At 37.4% G+C, this 20,295-nt stretch overlaps 1 pseudogene; it reads left to right on the top strand.

The window, feature by feature from the left end:
- Window positions 1–10,966: 10,966 nt before the first annotated feature.
- On the top strand, window positions 10,967–11,632 carry LOC148932624 (secreted RxLR effector protein 161 pseudogene; annotated as a pseudogene).
- Window positions 11,633–20,295: the final 8,663 nt, after the last annotated feature.

Raw genomic sequence — 20,295 nt, 5'->3', positions numbered from 1 at the left:
TGTGCTATACCCGATCAATGGGGTGGACAATTGGCCAAAGAGTTCTGAGGTTGGATTCGAACTGGCGCCCCCAAGGACTAAGCGTAAGTTTGAGTATGCCTATGAGTATTATTTTTTATTACTCTAGTGAAGGCTAACTCAAGGGACGCACGAGTTTATTAAGCTAAGCAATCACATATGGGGATGAAATTAATTAAAGATCAAGTACGCAGCATAGACATTATGGTGAAAAAGATTTTATCAGAGAACAACCAAGCAGATTTTTCTTTCACTTAGTGAAATGAATGGTAGTTCGATATATCTAGTACAAAGACCTACTTTGAGTATAAGTGGGAGAGTTTTTGGCAGTGGGTATACTCGAAAGCATGTTTTGAGTATAAGTGGGAGATTGTTAGGTTTGATATGCTGAAAAGCATGTTTCGAGTAGTTTCGCGCGAATAGAATCTTGCTTGTATACGTAAAACTCTACAATCCACTTTTAACCCGATTCAGTATTATTCGAGCAGTTCCGCACGAATAGAATCACTATTATTATTACATTGTGTTTGCTTGTGCATTTATAAGATGTTTTATAAACATTTAAATGTATAAGAAGCAAACAAAGTCTAAGTCTTTTGCTTAGTAGACCGGTTGTGGGCGGCGTCTACTTTAAGGTAACACGGTCAGATCTATGCAATGCTTTGCAAAAGAAAAAGAAGAAATTCACAACCTAGATAGGCTTAGACTACCTATCGTGGAAGGTTGCAATGTCAGTCCGCATATTTCTAAGCCTTACTGAAATAAGATGACATTGGTGTGGTATAGCACTAAACGGATCTAACAGCAAGACGTGTCTTTATGCTATCCACTGAAAGACTAGGTCTTGATAAAATATTATTTCTTAATCTACATATGTTAGTATTGAGCATACGGTATTGATTATGCACTACTTTGACTTATCAAATGGTGCGGGTTTTTCGCAACCCAATAATCCTGATATATTGGGTAGTGGTGATTAATTTCTAGCGGTGCTAGGATTGCTATTATGTTGAATCGTGCGCGAGGTGAGTCTCGTTTGATAATGTCCTCAAGAGGAGCTTGAACAAGGTTTTATTATTCAGCAAACTGGCCAGTTGGAGTTGTATTACTCTATGAATAATAAATAAGTGTTTCTTGCTAAGTCCACTCTTGGAATTAATAAGATATTAATTAAGTCCATAGAAAACATTAATTAATTAATGGACATTTATATCTTAAGTGCGGGAAATAAATAATATAAATAACGGAAACCCGAATTACTTGTAATTTTGGATTTGGATGGGGAGAGTTCAATATTACTTCTGTAGTGGCTGCTCGTAATATTCCAATATAAGCTTGTATTAAATTGTGGGTTCAACTTAATTAGTAAAAAGGCTAATTGGGGGAGCCCATATCCAAAACCTTCCATAGATCCCTGTCTGGGCCCAAAAGGAACTTAATATAAATAGGAGAATAAAGGAGGCAAAATAATCATTATTTCATTCACATGAAATTTTCGTCCCTTCTCTCTAGGAAGGAGAACGGAATTTTCAGCTCCTCCTCCGTGAGGAATTTTCTGTCTTCTTTATTCGATTCCTAGTATTTTGATAAGATCACCCCACCCTGATATCGAGATACAGTTCGGGAACCAGAGAGAAGATCCGTGGTCTAGTATCGAAGATCATCACGTGGAGAAGGCGCGAGCAATCGACGATTCTTTGGAGAATCAAATCGGTAACCCTAAACCGTAGAATTCATGTTTTAGGATTTATACTTTCTATGAGCATGAATTATTTGCGTTCTAGCATGCAATTATATGTTTAACATGTGTATTGATTAATCGCATAATCGGTCAAATAGATCTGTGTCTGATTTATTTGTATTGTACAAGTCTTCCGCTGTGTAAGGGGCACCAAACCCCAACTTGTTAGAGTTTGTATACTAGAAATCACGTTTCGAGTGATTGAATACTGTAAAACTCTTATTTTATTTTCCAATGAATAAAACAGATTATTTTTGTCATAATGTTGTTATGTTTTACATTTAATGGATGTTAATGCATGTTTAAATGTATAAGTTAACTTAACAAAGTCTAAGTCTTTGTTTTAGTAGACCGGTTGTGGGCGTCGTCCACTTTAAGGTAACACGGTCAGTTCTAAACAAAGAAAAAGATGAATTTCACAACCTAGATGGAATTTGACTATCCATCGAGAAAGGTTGCAATGTCAGTCCGCATATTTCTAAGCGTTACTGCAATAAGATGACATTGGTGTGGTATAGCATTGAACGGATCTAACAGCAAGACTTGTCCTTAGGCTATCTACTGAAAGGCGAGGTCTTGATAAATATTTGTTTCTTAATCAATGTAGGTTAGCATTGAGCATACGGTATTGATTATGCATTACTTTCACTTATCAAATGGTGCGGGTTTTTCGTAACCCAATTATCCTGATATATTGGGTAGTTGATCAATATCTAGCGGTGCTAGGATTGCTATTATATTGAATCGTGCGCGAGCTGAGTCTCGTTTGATAATGTCCTCAAGAGGAGCACGAAACAAGGTTTTATTATTCGGAACCTAGCTAGTTGGAGTTTGATTACTCTATGAATAATAAATAAGCGTTTCATGCTAAGTCCACTCTTGGAATTAATAAGAAGTTAATTAATTAAATCAATAGCAGACATTAATTAATTAATGGACATTTTATCTTAAGCGCGGGAAATGAAAGTTAAACGGAAACCCGGATAATTTCGGATTTGGATGGGGAGAGTTCAATATTACTTCTGTAGTGGCTGCTCGTAATATTCCAATTATAACTTATATTAAATTATGGGTTCAATTTAATTAGTAAAAAGTAAATTGGATGAGCCCATATCCAAAACCTTCCATAGATCCATGTCTGGGTCCAAAAGGAACTTAATATAAATAGGAGAATAAAGGAGACCGAAATAACACAATTTTATTTCATAAAATTTTTGAAAATTTTCGGCCCCCTAGCTGAAGGAGATTTCGAATTCCACTCCTATTCCCAAAAGGATTTCTTCTGTCTTCTTTATTTAAGTCCTAGTATTCTAGTAAGATCAGCCCACACTGATATTGGAATACAGTTCGGGAACCAGAGAGAAGATTTGTGGTCTAGTATTCAAAGCATCACGTGGAGAAGGAGCTAGCCATCTTCAATTCTTTGGAGAATTAATTAGGTATTTTTCTGCTCCGTAGAAAAGCATGTTTTAGGTTTCAATATTCTTATAGCATGATTAATTCAAGTTATGAGCATGATACATGTGATAATTACGCGAATAGATTTTGTCTAAATAATCTGCTAAATAGATCTGATTATTATGTGATTTATTGGTGTGATTAATAATTGTAAAATTATGATAATCAAGTTCAACACCGCTTCCGCTGCCGGTTCCATCAATTGGTATCAGAGACACTCTTTGGCTCTGATTATTTGGATTTAAATTTCGCGAAATTCATGTATGCATGTTTTATTTGATTACGAAGCATGTTCTTGTGTTTTTGTTATTATTTTATGCATGATCAACTCAAGAACATTCGAATCATAGAACTTGAATTATTCGAACGCATGAGATGTGCGATTCGTCGGCGCTTGCGCCGACTTTTTGGACTACTTATCAGTAGCGGGAATTCAATTCCAAACGACTGCGCCGGGCACACCCCAGCAGAATGGCGTAGCTGAAAGAAGGAATATGACCTTATTAAATATGGTCCGCTCGAGGATGAGTTATGCACGGTTACCTATTTCGTTTTGGGGGCATGCATTGCTTTCGGCAACCTATCTCTTAGACCACTTACCTTCCAAATCAGTTCCTACTACCCCATATGAGTTGTGGAATGGGCGGAAGCCCAATCTGGAACATCTCAGAGTGTGGGGGTGTCCGGCCCATGTATTGGAAAATGATCCAACTAAGCTGGAATCTAGGACGGAGGTATGTGTGTTTATAGGATACCCTAGAGGAACGAAAACTTATGAATTCTATAGTCTCAGAGATCAGAAAGTGATTGTGAGCACTCATGCCACATTCTTAGAGGAAGACTATATAATGAATCATAAGCCCAGCAGTGAGATAGCTCTTGAAGAGCTAACTCAAGTCACAACTTCTATTAACCAAGAACAATTACCTAGTGTAACAACAAATCCAGAAACTTCAACTAATACACCAGATGTTGTAGTGCCGTGCCGCAGTGGGAGGGTCTCTCATGAGCCCGATAGATACATTGGTTTGGGTGAGTGCATGGATCACTCCTCGGACAACAATGTACTGTTGGAACATATATACTAAAAAGCATTTTTCGAGTTTTTGAATTTGATAAATTGCTTGTATATTGTAAACACTCTTCATTTAATGAGAATAATAAATGTTTTCTTCACACAGTGTATTTTACTTTAATGGGTATTGACCGTATTTAATTATATATTAAATTATATAATTAAAACGCCGGAAAGTAAAATCAGTCTAAGTCTTCTACATTGAAGGTTGGGTCGTGGAACAGGTCATCACAGTAGGTGGCCCAACCGGTACCTTGTAGAAGTAAAACTTTTTTCACAACCTAGATAGGCTTTGGCTACCTATCGTGAAAGGTTGCAGTGTTCATCCGAAAGTCGTCTTTACCTTGAGAATGACTAGTGACACTGGTGTGGTATAGCATTGAATGGATCTAAAGTATAGACACGTCTTTGTTGCTATCTACTGTAAGACGATGTCTTGGAGATTTAATATTTCCTAATCTTTGTAATAATATAGGACACACGTTATTTAATCATACGCTGCTTTGACTTATCAATAGGTGCGGGTTTTTCGTAACCCAATATTCCTGATATCTTGGGTAGTAGTAATTAATAACTAGAATGATGTCAGTTTTATTATTACATTGAATCGTGTGCCTGCGCGGTTTGACTATATTCCCAAGAGGTGTTCGAGAGAAGTTCTATTATTCGGAAACCCGGCCGGTTTAGATTTAATCCAAGAATAAATAGAAAAGGAAAAGTATATTTTAATATACATCTCGTACTAGACAAACTCTTGGAAATAAAGATATTAATTAATTTAAAGTCTATAGCAGACTACAAATTAATTAATGGATATAGAAAGTCTTAGACACGGGAAATAATATATTAAAGAGGTTAACCCGGGTTGCTTGTAATCACGGATTGGATGGGCGGTCAATATTTCTTCTATAGTGGCACAAGAAATATTCCATTGGCCTTATATTAAATTATGGGTTATAATTTAATTAGTAAAGAAGGTCCAATTGGGGAGGCCCAATCCAAGCCCCATAGATCCCTAACCTAGCCCATCATAAACTCTATAAATAAGAATGTAAGGAGGAGACACACATGTTATCACAAACCCTAGCCTCCACACTTGGCTTTCTTGTCTTCTCCTTCAAGATTCTTATAATTTCTAAGAGATTCCTCCCACAAGGAATTTAGATCTATAGAGTTAAGGGTCATAGGTTAGAAGATCTTTGGTCTTGCATTCACAATCAAGCTTCAAGATCTACACGTGGAGAAGTAGCAAGCCACTTCGATTCTTTGGAGAATCATTGTTGTAAGTATTCAACAACATAATTTAATTTAAATTATGTGATTAATTGCGCAATTATATGTTTCTACATGTTCAAACATGAAATTGAATCGACCCACATAATCACCTAAATAGATTCTTTTGTGGATTTATTTAATTTGCTTTTTCCGCTGCGATTATCCCCAACAATTGGTATCAGAGCCATGCTTTTAGGCTCTGATTATGTGGGTTTAATCTTGTTTTTTCAAAATTACATGGATCAATGAAGAATATTTTAGATCTATAAGTGAATACTCTAGATCGGCTAAAGAACATTCTAGATCTATGAATTTTATTCAAGATTGATGAAGAATGTCTTGATCTACAAAAGAGTACTCCAAGATCTATAGAATATATTCTAGATCTATTTTATATAGTTGTTAAATGGAATATTCTAGATCTATAAGAATATTCTTAAGAATATTGTAGATCTATGATAGTTTATTCTTGATCTATGTTTATTGTATTCTACTTGTGTAGATCTACATGTTTGAAAAATGTGATGGATGATTGTTTTCATGCTTGCAATATTGCGTGATTGTTGAATCTTGTTGTTCTTCGTTTTATTGTAAACCCACGGGGGTTGACCGTGGTAGATTATGTTTTGTTTTTCCCTTGTATATTTCCTTTGTAAACAAATGTAATAGTTAGAATACAAAGAAATGTAATACGATGGAGAAAAACAAGATGAAGACGAAGCCGACGAGGAGAAGGCCCAGGCGGCGGCCGAAACCCTAGCGGGCTCGGCCGCACGCAGATCTAGGCGGCGGCGGCGGCTGGCGGCTGGGCATGCGGCAGAACAGCGGCTGGCAGCCTTGGCGGCGGCTGAAACCCTAGCGAGCTCAGCCGCGCGTAGATCGAGGCGGCAGGGCGGCTGGCGGTGGCGGTCGCCGGTGCACGGCGTCGGCGGTAGCCGGGCAGGAGCGGGCGTCGGCGGGCAGTAGCTAGGCGGGCGGCGGCTGTGCAGGCAGCTTCGGCGGCGGCTGGAACCCCTAGGGTTTTCAGCCGCGCGCAGATCGAGGCGGCGGCGCGGTGGCTGACGGCTGGCGGCAGCAGCGGCGGCTGCGGTTCCCGGAGCTTGGCGGCGGCAGGGCAGTCCCGACGATGAAGACGACGGCGGCGCGGATCCCTAGAAGGCGGCGGCGGCTAGATGTTTTTATTTTAGGGCAAAACCCTAATTAGGGTTTTAGATGGCCCGATTAATAGGCAAGGCCCAATGTGTGGTCTTGACCTAATTTTTATACCCTAGATATTTGTTTTATTCAAATGGGGTATATATTTTATTTAATCCTTTTTATCCGGAGTACCATGGTTCATGGAAAGGATAAATTGTGATTTATTTTAATTATTTGGGTTTAGACACTTAGTGGTTTAAAATCAAATGATTTATTTGGTTATGTGTGATGTGACAAAGTGTGCACATTTATTTGCCTATGTGATTTACATCTTATGTGAGTTAAATAATTATTTGCTTGCATGATAATCAAATGAAAACCATTTTAACTAAAAAATGACTAAGCGATAATTACGAACAGTCATGTTGTATATGGTCTCCATAAATGGTATTCAAATGTGAAGTAAATTATATAACATTTCGACCTTTCTTTAGAGGAGTTATGTTATTAGTAATATTTACAGATTTCATAAGATTTGAATAACTAAAATGGTTCTTTTAAATAAAAGGCATGTTTCTGAAGGAATATTGATTCCAGTGGGAGCGATATTATCACGAAATGAGCATTATTTAAAAGATGTTAACCATGGTCTTAGAATCTTGTTGAGTGGCGTGCGACCTTTCTTTAGAGGAGTATTCAAAGCAAGATAAGATTCTTGAGGACTAGAATTATGGTACTAGCTTAGGCAATATTAGGCAGCCATGCCATTCTTATGGTCTCTGGACTATCTGTCGGTATTGTGACCAAGAATTTTTTTTAAAAATCTAAATAATCCATGACATCCTTTTGGTGCTTGTTTATTTAGCGTTTTAATAGCATATGTGATTTTCGAATGTTTTATGGTTTTTACATTCCTTTATCATGTATGGTTGTGTGATGGATACCTTTTATTTTTCTCAGTCAATATCAATTATGTCGCTCAATCCATTATCTGTGATCTTGAAAGAAAACAAACTCGAGGGGCCTAACTATGTAGACTGGAAACGTAATTTGGACATTGTCCTTATCGCTGATGATTATAAGTTTGTGCTTGAAACCGATTGCCCTGCAAAACCTGCTGATAATGCTTCTGCGGAAGATAAGGCCGTGTACAATAAGTGGATTAAGGCAAATGAGATGGCGAAGCGCTATATTTTGGCTTCTATGTCAAATGTGCTTCAACATCAGCATCATTCCTACGAATCCGCTTATGAGATCATGGAGAACCTTAGATCTCTTTTTGGGACTCAGAGTCGATCTGCTAGATCTCTAGCGATTAGGAGTCTCATGAATAAGACGATGAAGGAGGGCATGCCAGTCAGGGACCATGTCCTTGAAATGATGCGCCATCTCAATCAAATTGAGGTCTTGGGAGGATCGATTGATCCAGATTCCCAGGTGGACATAATACTCCAAAGTCTTCCGGCAAGCTTTCAACAGTTTAAAGTCAACTATGAGATGACTAAGCAAGACCTTAACTTGGCTGAGCTACTAACTGAGCTTCAAAACGCTGAAGGCATTTATGCCCAAGCCAAGCAAGCAATGTTGGTTGACCGCGCCTCCAGTTCCAAAGTCACTAGACCTAGGAAGGATGGCAAGGCGGAGCAGGCTGCCAAGGGATTGAAGGCGAAGAAGGGCAAGAAGAAGGTTAAAGCAAGAAAAACTGGAAAGTGTTTCAAGTGTGGTGAAAAGGGACATTGGAAGCCTGATTGCCCCAAGAAGGGTAAAGGTCCAAATGGTCAAGGTAAACACCAAGCTCATGTTCTTGAAACTTACTTAGCAACTGTTTCTACCCATCAATGGGTAGTAGATACGGGAGCAACTGATCATGTATGTTTCGATCCCGCTTTGTTGTAGGATTCAAGGAAACTAAGTGAAGGGGAGATCATTGTCCATCTGGGGGATGCTACTAGAGTGGGAGCGATTGCAGTGGGAGCTGTTTAATTCGCTTTTCTAGTAGTAGAGTTTTGGTATTAAACAATGTTTTATTGATACCTTCGTTTAGAAGGAACTTGATTTCTGTTTCTAAACTGGTTTTTGACGGATATTCTATTTCTTTCAATGATGCTTGCATTATAAGGAGAGATGATTATTTTATCTGTCAAGGTATCATGGATAATAACTTGTATACTATACGCTCTACGCATCAAGTTGTTGAGTCGAATAACATATCTGTTTCTCGCAAGAGAAAGATTTCACCACATGATATGAATGATATGTACTTATGGAATCTAAGGCTTGGGCATGCCAATCCGAGAAGGATCCAAAAGTTGGCGAGCCTTGGCTCAATTGAGGGACTAAGTTTAGACCCCTTTCCAACTTGCGAATCCTGCTTGGAAGACAAGATGACCAAAAGATCCTTTAAGATCAAAGGAAATAGAGCCAAGAAAGTACTAGATCTCATTCACTCGGATGTGTGTGGTCCATTCCAAATTCAAACTAGGGGAGGCTATGTATATTTCATCACCTTTATTGATGATTATTCAAGACTAGCCCAAGTCTATTTGATGCAACGCAAATCAGAATCTTTTTAAAAATTCAAACTATTCAAGGCATTTGCAGAAACGCGTCATAGTAAGACTATGAAAGCCTTACGATCTGATCGAGGAGGCGAGTATCTTAGTGATGAATTTTTGGGCTACTTAGCGGAAGCTGGGATTGAATCCCAACTGACTGCACCTGGCACTCCTCAACAAAATGGAGTTGCGGAAAGGAGAAATCGAACATTTCTTGAAATGGTTCGATCAATGATGTGTTATGCTCAGTTGCCAAAATTCCTTTGGGGGTTTGCGCTAGAAACAACGTGTTACACCCACAATAACTTACCTACAAAGTCAGCGCCCAAAACACCTCATGAGTTGTGGACTGGGCGTAAGCCCAACCTAGAACATCTCAAGATATGGGGTTGTCCGGCGCATGTGCTAGTTAAAGATCTAAGTAAATTGGACTCTCGCACAGAGGTATGTTTGTTTGTGGGATATGCCAAAGGAACAAAAGGCTATGAATTCTATAGTCCTCAAGACAACAAAGTATTTGTAAGCACAAATGCAAAGTTCTTGGAAGAGGAGTATATTAAGAATCAAAAACCCAGAAGTGTAATCACTCTTGAAGAAATGAGAGATGATGACGTTCCAATTACACAAGAGAAAACTCCACAAGAAAATATTGCACCACGTAATACAACTTCTTCTACTCCTACGATTGTAGAGCCTCGTCGTAGTGGGAGGGTTTCAAAAGAACCAGAAAGGTGGATTGGTCTGGGAGAGTCTTCAGACTCAGCTTCCGGACATCTAGAACCTGACCCCTGGAACTACAAAGAAGCAATAAATGATTTGGATAGTCTCAACTGGATTGAGGCAATGGATTCCGAATTACAATCGATGGAGGATAAGGACGTTTACGACCTTGAAAACCTACCCGAAGGCTGCATTGCCATTGGGAGTAAGTGGGTATTCAAGCGTAAACGAGGTCCGGATGGGAAAGTTAAATTGTTCAAAGCTAGATTAGTGGCAAAGGGTTATACCCAAAGAGAAGGCATCGATTATGATGAGACCTTCTCACCCGTCGCTATGGTTAAATCAATTAGGATTCTCCTATCCATCGCAGCCTACATGGACTGGGAAGTTTGGCAAATGGATGTCAAGACCGCCTTCTTGCATGGTAGTCTTGAGGAAACCATTTACATGAAACAACCCGAGGGCTATGAAATTAAGGGCAAGGAGCACATGGTGTGGAAGCTTAAAAGATCCATTTATGGACTCAAGCAAGCATCCAGAGCATGGAACATGTGCTTCGATAAAACTGTTAAATCATTTGGTTTTGATCAGTGCCCAGAAGAGAGTTGCGTGTACAAGAAAGTTGAAGGTGCAAATGTGGTGTTCTTGGTACTTTACGTGGATGACATCTTACTAATTGGAAACAATAATAAGATGTTGTCGTCCGTAAGAAACTGGTTGTCTACCCAGTTTGAGATGAAGGACTTGGGAGATGCGGGACACACTCTAGGAATCAAAGTGATCAGAGATCGCAAGAAAAGAATGTTGTGCTTGTCTCAAGAATCCTACATTGATACTGTACTACAACGTTTTAGCATGGAAAATTCCAAGAAAGGTTTCGTCCCTTTCAGACATGGAATTCATCTATCAAAGGAGATGTGTCCTACGACACATATAGAGATAGAAGACATGAAAAAGGTTCCATATGCCTCGGCAGTTGGAAGTCTCATGTATACTATGTTGTGTACACGACCTGATATATGCTTTGCCGTAGGCATGGTGGCTAGGTATCAGTCGAACCCTGGCCAAGGACATTGGACTGCAGTAAAGAATATACTCAAGTACCTGAAGAGGACTAAAGAGTATGTTCTAGTTTACAAGGCATCTGATCTATGTCCGATGGGGTACACGGATTCAGATTTTCAATCTGATCGTGATTCGAGGAAGTCTACTTCTGGTTATGTGTTCACCTTGGGAGGTGGAGCCGTTATATGGAAGAGTGCAAAGCAGAAATGCATTGCGGACTCGACCATGGAAGCCGAGTATGTAGCTGCTTCTGAAGCTGCAAAAGAGGCTGTATGGCTCAAGAACTTCCTAAAGGTGTTGGGTGTGATTCAGAGTTTGCCCAAGAGCATCACGGTATATTGTGATAACTCTGGAGCTGTTGCAAACTCAAAGGAACCACGATCCCATAAGGCAAGCAAACACATTGAGAGGAAGTACCATATCATTCGGGAGATTGTACAGAGAGGTGACATACAAGTAGTCAAGATTGCAACAGAAAACAACCTTGCTGATCCTTTCACGAAAGCCCTCTCGGGTGGGACGTTTGATCGTCATATGGAAGGGTTAGGTGTTAGATGCATTAAAGACTCAGACCTGCTTTCTCTATAAGTGGGAGAAATTGAAGAAATTGACAGTAGTATACTCGAAAGCATGTTTTGAGTATAAGTGGGAGATTGTTGGAACATATATACTAAAAAGCATTTTTCGAGTTTTTGAATTTGATAAATTGCTTGTATATTGTAAACACTCTTCATTTAATGAGAATAATAAATGTTTTCTTCACACTGTGTATTTTACTTTAATGGCTATTGACCGTATTTAATTATATAATTAAAACGCCGGAAAGTAAAATCAGTCTAAGTCTTCTACATTGAAGGTTGAGTCGTGGAACAGGTCATCACAGTAGGTGGCCCAACCGGTACCTTGTAGAAGTAAAACTTTTTTCACAACCTAGATAGGCTTTGGCTACCTATCGTGAAAGGTTGCAGTGTCCATCCGAAAGTCGTCTTTACCTTGAGAATGACTAGTGACACTGGTGTGGTATAGCATTGAATGGATCTAAAGTATAGACACGTCTTTGTTGCTATCTACTGTAAGACGATGTCTTGGAGATTTAATATTTCCTAATCTTTGTAATAATATATGACACACGTTATTTAATCATACGCTGCTTTGACTTATCAATAGGTGCGGGTTTTTCGTAACCCAATATTCCTGATATCTTAGGTAGTAGTAATTAATAACTAGAATGGTGTCAGTTTTATTATTACATTGAATCGTGTGCCTGCGCGGTTTGACTATATCCCCAAGAGGTGTTCGAGAGAAGTTCTATTATTCGGAAACCCGGCCGGTTTGGATTTAATCCAAGAATAAATAGAAAAGGAAAAGTATATTTTAATATACATCTCGTACTAGACAAACTCTTGGAAATAAAGATATTAATTAATTTAAAGTCTATAGCAGACTACAAATTAATTAATGGATATAGAAAGTCTTAGACACGGGAAATAATATATTAAAGAGGTTAACCCGGATTGCTTGTAATCACGGATTGGTTGGGCGGTCAATATTTCTTCTAAAGTGGCACAAGAAATATTCCATTGGCCTTATATTAAATTATGGGTTATAATTTAATTAGTAAAGAAGGTCCAATTGGGGAGGCCCAATCCAAGCCCCATAGATCCCTAACCTAGCCCATCATAAACTCTATAAATAAGAATGTAAGGAGGAGACACACATGTTATCACAAACCCTAGCCTCCACACTTGGCTTTCTTGTCTTCTCCTTCAAGATTCTTATAATTTCTAAGAGATTCCTCCCACAAGGAATTTAGATCTATAGAGTTAAGGGTCATAGGTTAGAAGATCTTTGGTCTTGCATTCACAATCAAGCTTCAAGATCTACACGTGGAGAAGTAGCAAGCCACTTCGATTCTTTGGAGAATCATTGTTGTAAGTATTCAACAACATAATTTAATTTAAATTATGTGATTAATTGCGCAATTATATGTTTCTACATGTTCAAGCATGAAATTGAATCGACCCACATAATCACCTAAATAGATTCTTTTGTGGATTTATTTAATTTGCTTTTTCCGCTGCGATTATCCCCAACATGTACTTGATCCCTGGAATTTTGCAGAGGCACAGGCAGATGTCGATCATTGCGAATGGGTGAAAGCAATGGATTTGGAACTACAATCAATGGTAGACAAAGACGTCTATGATTTGTCTGTCCTACCCGAAGGTTGTACTGCCATTGGGAGCAAGTGGATATACAAACGTAAACGTGGACCCGATGGACGAGTTAAAGTCTTTAAGGCAAGACTAGTGGCTAAGGGGTATACCCAAAAAGAAGGCATCGATTACGATGAGACCTTCTCCCCAGTGGCCATGCTCAAATCGATCCGTATACTTTTGTCTATAACAGCCTACATGGATTGGAAAGTATGGCAGATGGACGTTAAGACTGCGTTTTTAAACGGGAGTCTTGAGAAGACCATCTACATGGAACAACCCGAAGGCTATGTGGTAAAGGGCAAGGAACACATGGTTTGGAAGCTTAAGAAGGCCATTTATGGCCTCAAGCAAGCATCTAGATCATGAAACCAGTGTTTCGATCAAACTGTTCAAAAGTTTGGATTCGAAAAATGACGTAATGAAAGCTGTGTGTATAAGAAGGTTGAAAAGGGAAATGTTGTGTTCTTAGTTTTATATGTAGATGACATTCTTCTAATTGGAAACAATAAAAAGATGTTGTCATCAGTGCGAACTTGGTTGTCCAGCCAGTTCGAGATGAAAGATATGAGTGATGCGGGACACATTCTCGGTATCAAGGTTCTTAGGAACCGTGCTAAGAGAATGTTGTGCTTATCCCAAGAATCTTACATCGACACAGTACTTAGACTCTTTAGCATGCAAGATGCCAAGAAAGGTTTCCTACCTTTTAGACATGGCATCCATTTATCTCAAGAGATGTGTCCTAAGACAACATCTGAGATAGCAGAGATGAGAAGAATACCATATGCCTCGGCAGTTGGTAGTCTCATGTATGCTATGCTTTGTACTAGACCTGATATTTGCTTTGTTGTTGGCATGGTAGCAAGATATCAATCAAGTCCCGGCCAAGGACATTGGACTGCCGTAAAGAACATACTCAAGTACCTTAATCGGACTAAGGACTATGTTCTAGTTTACAATGCAACCGAGCTCTGTCCTTTAGGATATACAGATTCAGATTTTCAAGCTGATGTAGATTCGAGAAAATCAACTTCCGGATATGTGTTTACCTTAGGAGGTGGAGCTGTAATTTGGAAGAGTGTAAAACAGAAATGCATTGCAGACTCTACCATGTAAGCCGAGTATGTGGCCGCTTCGGAGGCTGCAAAAGAGGCTGTGTGGCTTAAGAACTTCCTTCTGGACTTAGGTGTGGTTGCGAATATGCCCAAGAGCATCACCATTTATTGTGATAATTCTGGTGCTGTGGCAAATTCGAGGGAACCACGGGCTCATAAGGCGAGCAAGCACATAGAGAGGAAGTATCATATCATTCGAGATATAGTGCAGAGAGGAGACATAAAAGTGGTCAAGATTGAGTCAGAAAACAACCTGGCAGATCCTTTCACGAAGGCATTAGCGGTGAAGCCGTTTGAAAGCCATGTTGAAGGAATGAGAGTTCGACTAATTCAAGACCTCAATCCGCTTTCAGTATAAGTGGGAGAATTTGACGTTAGCACATTTTGTATACTCGAAAGTGTTTTGAGTATAAGTGGGAGATTGTTAGAGTTTGTATACTAGAAATCACGTTTCGAGTGATTGAATACTGTAAAACTCTTATTTTATTTTCCAATGAATAAAACAGATTATTTTTGTCATAATGTTGTTATGTTTTACATTTAATGGATGCTAATGCATGTTTAAATGTATAAGTTAACTTAACAAAGTCTAAGTCTTTATTTTAGTAGACCGGTTGTGGGCGTCATCCACTTTAAGGTAACACGGTCAGTTCTAAACAAAGAAAAAGATGAATTTCTCAACCTAGATGGAATTTGAATATCCATCGAGAAAGGTTGCAATGCCAGTCCTCATATTTCTAAGCCTTACTGAAATAAGATGACATTGGTGTGGTATAGCACTGAACGAATCTAACAGCAAGACTTGTCCTTAGGCTATCTACTGAAAGGCGAGGTCTTGATAAATATTTGTTTCTTAATCAATGTAGGTTAGCATTGAGCATGCGGTATTGATTATGCATTACTTTGACTTATCAAATGGTGCAGGTTTTTTGTAACCCAATTATCCTGATATATTGGGCAGTGGTATCAATATCTAGCGGTGCTAGGATTGCTATTATATTAAATCGTGCGCGAGCTGAGTCTCGTTTGATAATGTCCTCAAGAGGAGCGCGAAACAAAGTTTTATTATTCGGAACCTAGCTAGTTGGAGTTTGATTACTCTATGAATAATAAATAAGCGTTTCATGCTAAGTCCACTCTTGGAATTAATAAGAAGTTAATTAATTAAGTCAATAACAGACATTAATTAATTAATGGACATTTTTATCTTAAGCGCGGGAAATGAAAGTTAAACGGAAACCCGAATTACTTGTAATTTCGGATTTGGATGGGGAGAGTTCAATATTACTTCTGCAGTGGCTGCTCGTAATATTCCAATTATAACTTATATTAAATTGTGGGTTCAATTTAATTAGTAAAAAGTAAATTGGATGAGCCCATATCCAAAACCTTCCATAGATCCATGTCTGGGCCAAAAAGGAACTTAATATAAATAGGAGAATAAAGGAGACAAAAATAACACAATTTTATTTAATAAAATTTTCAAAAATTTTCGGCCCCCTAGCTGAAGGAGATTTCGAATTCCACTCCTATTCCCGAAAGGATTTCTTCTGTCTTCTTTATTTAAGTCCTAGTATTCTAGTAAGATCAGCCCACACTGATATTGGAATACAGTTCGGGAACCAGAGAGAAGATTTGTGGTCTAGTATTCAAAGCATCACGTGGAGAAGGAGCTAGCCATCTTCAATTCTTTGGAGAATTAATTAGGTATTTTTCTGCTCCGTAGAAAAGCATGTTTTAGGTTTCAATATTCTTAAAGCATGATTAATTCAAGTTATGAGCATGATACATGTGATAATTACGCGAATAGATTTTGTCTAAATAATCTGCTAAATAGATCTGATTATTATGTGATTTATTGGTGTGATTAATAATTGTAAAATTATGATAATCAAGTTCAACACCGCTTCCGCTGCCGGTTCCATCACAGTTGCAGCCTAATGTTTCGGCTCCGGGGCCTAGCACTCGGAGCAGGGCCAGGGCTAGGACTCAGCCTCAGCGTTGTGGCCGTCGCGGTGATCATGATTGACTACCTACTTACTGAAGTGTAGTTTGGAAGTTTGTGAAATGGTTTTTGTCAAAATATTTGTTGAATGATGGGTTATGATTTGGTGGCTGTAAGTATGTTTAGGATTGTTGCATGGTGGTTTCGCAAACAATCTTATATTTTGACAGTATGCTTTTGACAGTACTATTTTGGTGGCAATAGTAGTATATACCATGAATGTTATATTTTGATTGGCAGTGGTATGTATGATTGTCATTTACTCCCATGTGTAATGAAGATTTCATGTCTTGGAGTAAGTTTCAGTTGTTTACATAGTACGTTTTACATAGTGCGTTTTTTCACAATGTGATTAATTTATGTGTGGGTGCATTGTGTGTTATTTGATACAATAAGTAATACTTCATTCGTGATTTATGTATACAGTTTGGAAAGGTATAATCTTAGAACTACGCTTGGTTCTGGGTTTAGGGACTCATTTGTGACTAATGTTTAGTTAATTGATAGTCTGATAACTTCGATTGATTTTCATATGAAACCTGAAATTTGAAAAAATTGAAAATCTAATAAAATGTAATCAACATTTTCATTTGTTGCAATAGTTTAAAAATGACAATGCATAACAACAAGATTGCGAATTTAAAATTTCGGGACAATGAAATAGTTTTGCAATCTTGAGCGACAACACTTCACACTCATCAGTTTTCATGGACAATTGTAACTTCAACGCTTCACACTCCTCAGTTCTCATGCGCAATTTTTCTTTCAGAACACCTTCAATCAACGATTTGGCTCTAAGCTGAGATTCGAATTGGTCTCGTTCAAGTTTCACTTTTTGAAAGTAGCTGTCTTGGCTAGGGGAAAGACCCGCATCAACCCATCAAAAAAACTTGCAATCATCTTCCCGCAGAATACTTTGTCATTACTAATTCCAACAAAAAAAAAATCACATAAAAACATAACATAATACATGTTTTTAACATTCCATATTGGACATCGATAGTAACGTCTACCCGGGTTAGTAGTCTTCCTAGATATCACAAGCTTGACCTCAAGGTCATGATTACAGTTAACAATTTCGGGACGAAGCCAATTCCAATTGAAGCTTGAACCGAAAGATTGAGAAGAAGAAGAACACATTGCATACGACGGTAACCCTAGAACCATAATATCACAATTTAGAACCGCAGTGCAAAATTCATATAAATCATAAGCTTAAAAAATATATCAAATTCGTATTTCTCTCTCAACTCAAATCCCCAAAATTTTGCATACGGCAGTAACCCTAGAACCATAATAAATCGAGTTGCCCAACTTGGCAAAATTCAATCCAGATTTACCAAAATTAATATAAATTATATGCTAGAAAAAACAATAAAAAATTCATATTTATCTCTCAAATCAAATCCCTAAAAATTCTAATAACACGGTAATCCTAAAACCAAAAATTGATTAACCCTAAACCCCTAATTCGCATTGCCAGCTGAACCGCATAAAGGGGAATCTCATACGTTACATGATACAAAAACTCAAAAGAAGCACATCACACTTACTCCAGTTGGGGATGGGGATGCGTGGGGCTGAGAAGACGACGAACGACGAAAGAAGAAGAAAAAGAAATGGAAGAGAAGAAGTGAGATTAAATAAATCAAAATAGAGAGTAGAATGGAAACAATAATATATCTTGGCCTACTAATCATTCGAAAGTGGAAACAGAATCTGCATGATTTGACAAGTCACTTGCATGTAGTGTAGAACTGACAGAGTAGGGGACAAGTTTGGGAGGGTTATGAGACTAATTTGCCCTTTCATCCATTAGGGCATTTTGGTCTGAAAAGTGGCTAAAATTACCTTGTTTGTGATTGTATTAAATGTTAGACCCGTATGATGGTATTTTTTTTTATTAGGGGTCACTGGTGCAACATCCGCAGTTAGGGGGTATTTCATGCAGTTCACTCTAAAAAAATGCCAGGCATCATCTATTCCATAAATTAATGAGAAAAATTACTCATATTTAGGTGTGGATGACACGAAAGAATGTCGTGTATTTCCGACAAATGTTTAAGGAGAGGGAGGTAAAAAATGTCAAATTAATTTAAATATACCATTTATGTATTAAAAATTAGATTAAATAAGAATTAGTAAAGGGTTGAATGAAGTGACATTCTAAGGGCCAAACTTGTGCGAATTTTTTAAAAAGACCGGTTCCGGTTAGAATCGGAACCGACAGATTCCTAACTGGGAATTGGATAACAATTCAATTTTATTTTTTTTGTAATTTAATACTCCCTCCGCCCCATGACATTATTAGCAATGAGTATGGCACGAGAATTAAAACAAAATTGGTAAAGTAAGAGATAGGAGGAGAAAAGTATAGTAAGAGAGGAGGAGAATGGTAGTTAAAATAGTGTTAGTGGATAGTGGGACCTACATTATTAAATCTATATAACTTTCCAAAAAATGAAATACACATATTTTGTAGGACGACGAAAATGAAGGTTCACATATTTTTATTGGACGGAGGGAGTATACTAGTAAATCTAACTTGACTGAATTAATACTAAACTGAAATAAAATAATTTGAAACATGGAGTGATTTTTAAAATGAAACAGTGTTAAATTTGCGAGCTTTGTTTTCTGAAGTATTTAAAATGTTTAAACCGTGATGCTTTTAATATAAAATTATTTTCCTTATCCAATTTGATGAACTAACTATTATGAGTAGGACATCTAAGTTTGTTTTTCATATCTAAAAGAGTTTATACAAATAAAATATTATCCCATATGATAAAAATTTAACTTTATAACAAATTGGATGTAATAATTTATTTAATATAAGATGTTAACTTGTTTGTGAATAATTTATTAATTATTCCATTATAAACCAAAAAGTCACAACAAGATCAATTAGTATTGAAAATTTCATTGAATATTTGTTTAGCCAAAAATGGGAAAATGAAATTAAATTTTTAAACTCATTTTTTTATAAAAAAAATGCTAAATTTTATAACTCGTTTTTTTTTTATAAAAGAATTGCTAACTTCGATCTACTATTTGTTAACTTGTTTGATGATTTTTTACAAAATACACTTGGCATCTCTCTTACCCATACATGAATGTTATTGTATTGTTGGTTTGTATTTTTTGTATATTTATTTGTTATATTTCTAGATGTTCGCTTATTATTTTTTTAGTATTGGATTATTTAAAATTATAAATCTAATTGGACTAAAATTATACATCGATTCAGGTTCGGAACTGAAATCAACCGATTTTTAATCAGCCTATTCCAAGATTATAAAAATTTGAAACCGATTAACCGGCCAACCGGTCTGGTTAGAACCATAACCTGCCGAATAAGCACGCCTACGAAATACTATGCAATAGTTATATTTGGAGTGTACCAATTGAGCCAAATCCATGGAGTTGGGTTAGCGTTGCTCGAATTGCGGAATGAATGGGGATAAACTAATTGAGGTTTTCTTTTTTAGTTATGAATTTATAATCCTAATCTTATAAATTTAGCATGTTATTGAGGCAATCTACGAATTCTATGTTGCATTGACATCCCTAGAACTAGGGACGGAAATAACAGCTTCAAGGTGCATGTTTGAGAGAGTTGAGAGTTGAGACGGTTCAATGAACTATTGTACAAGCAGCAAGTGCTATAGATCTCATTGAAAATATGCATAGAAAGATTTTCAGTTTTTTATTTTGTACTCTCTCTATTTTCTAAAATTAAAAATCTTTCATTTTTTGGGTTACTTTCTAAAAGTAAAACTTACCATTTTAGAAAATGTACCTTATAATCCACTAACACTAATTTCATGAAATTTGGAACTTATAAGAAGATCACATAAGGTGAAAATGTTTTTGAACGATCATAAAAGTGTCACACATAAACTACTAGAA

The sequence above is a fragment of the Salvia hispanica genome, chromosome 2, assembly GCF_029641045.1.
Source record: "Salvia hispanica isolate PSC_SH4W2 chromosome 2, Shi_PSC_v1, whole genome shotgun sequence".
Lineage (NCBI taxonomy): Eukaryota > Viridiplantae > Streptophyta > Magnoliopsida > Lamiales > Lamiaceae > Salvia > Salvia hispanica.
This window is presented reverse-complemented; position numbering and strand designations above follow the sequence as displayed.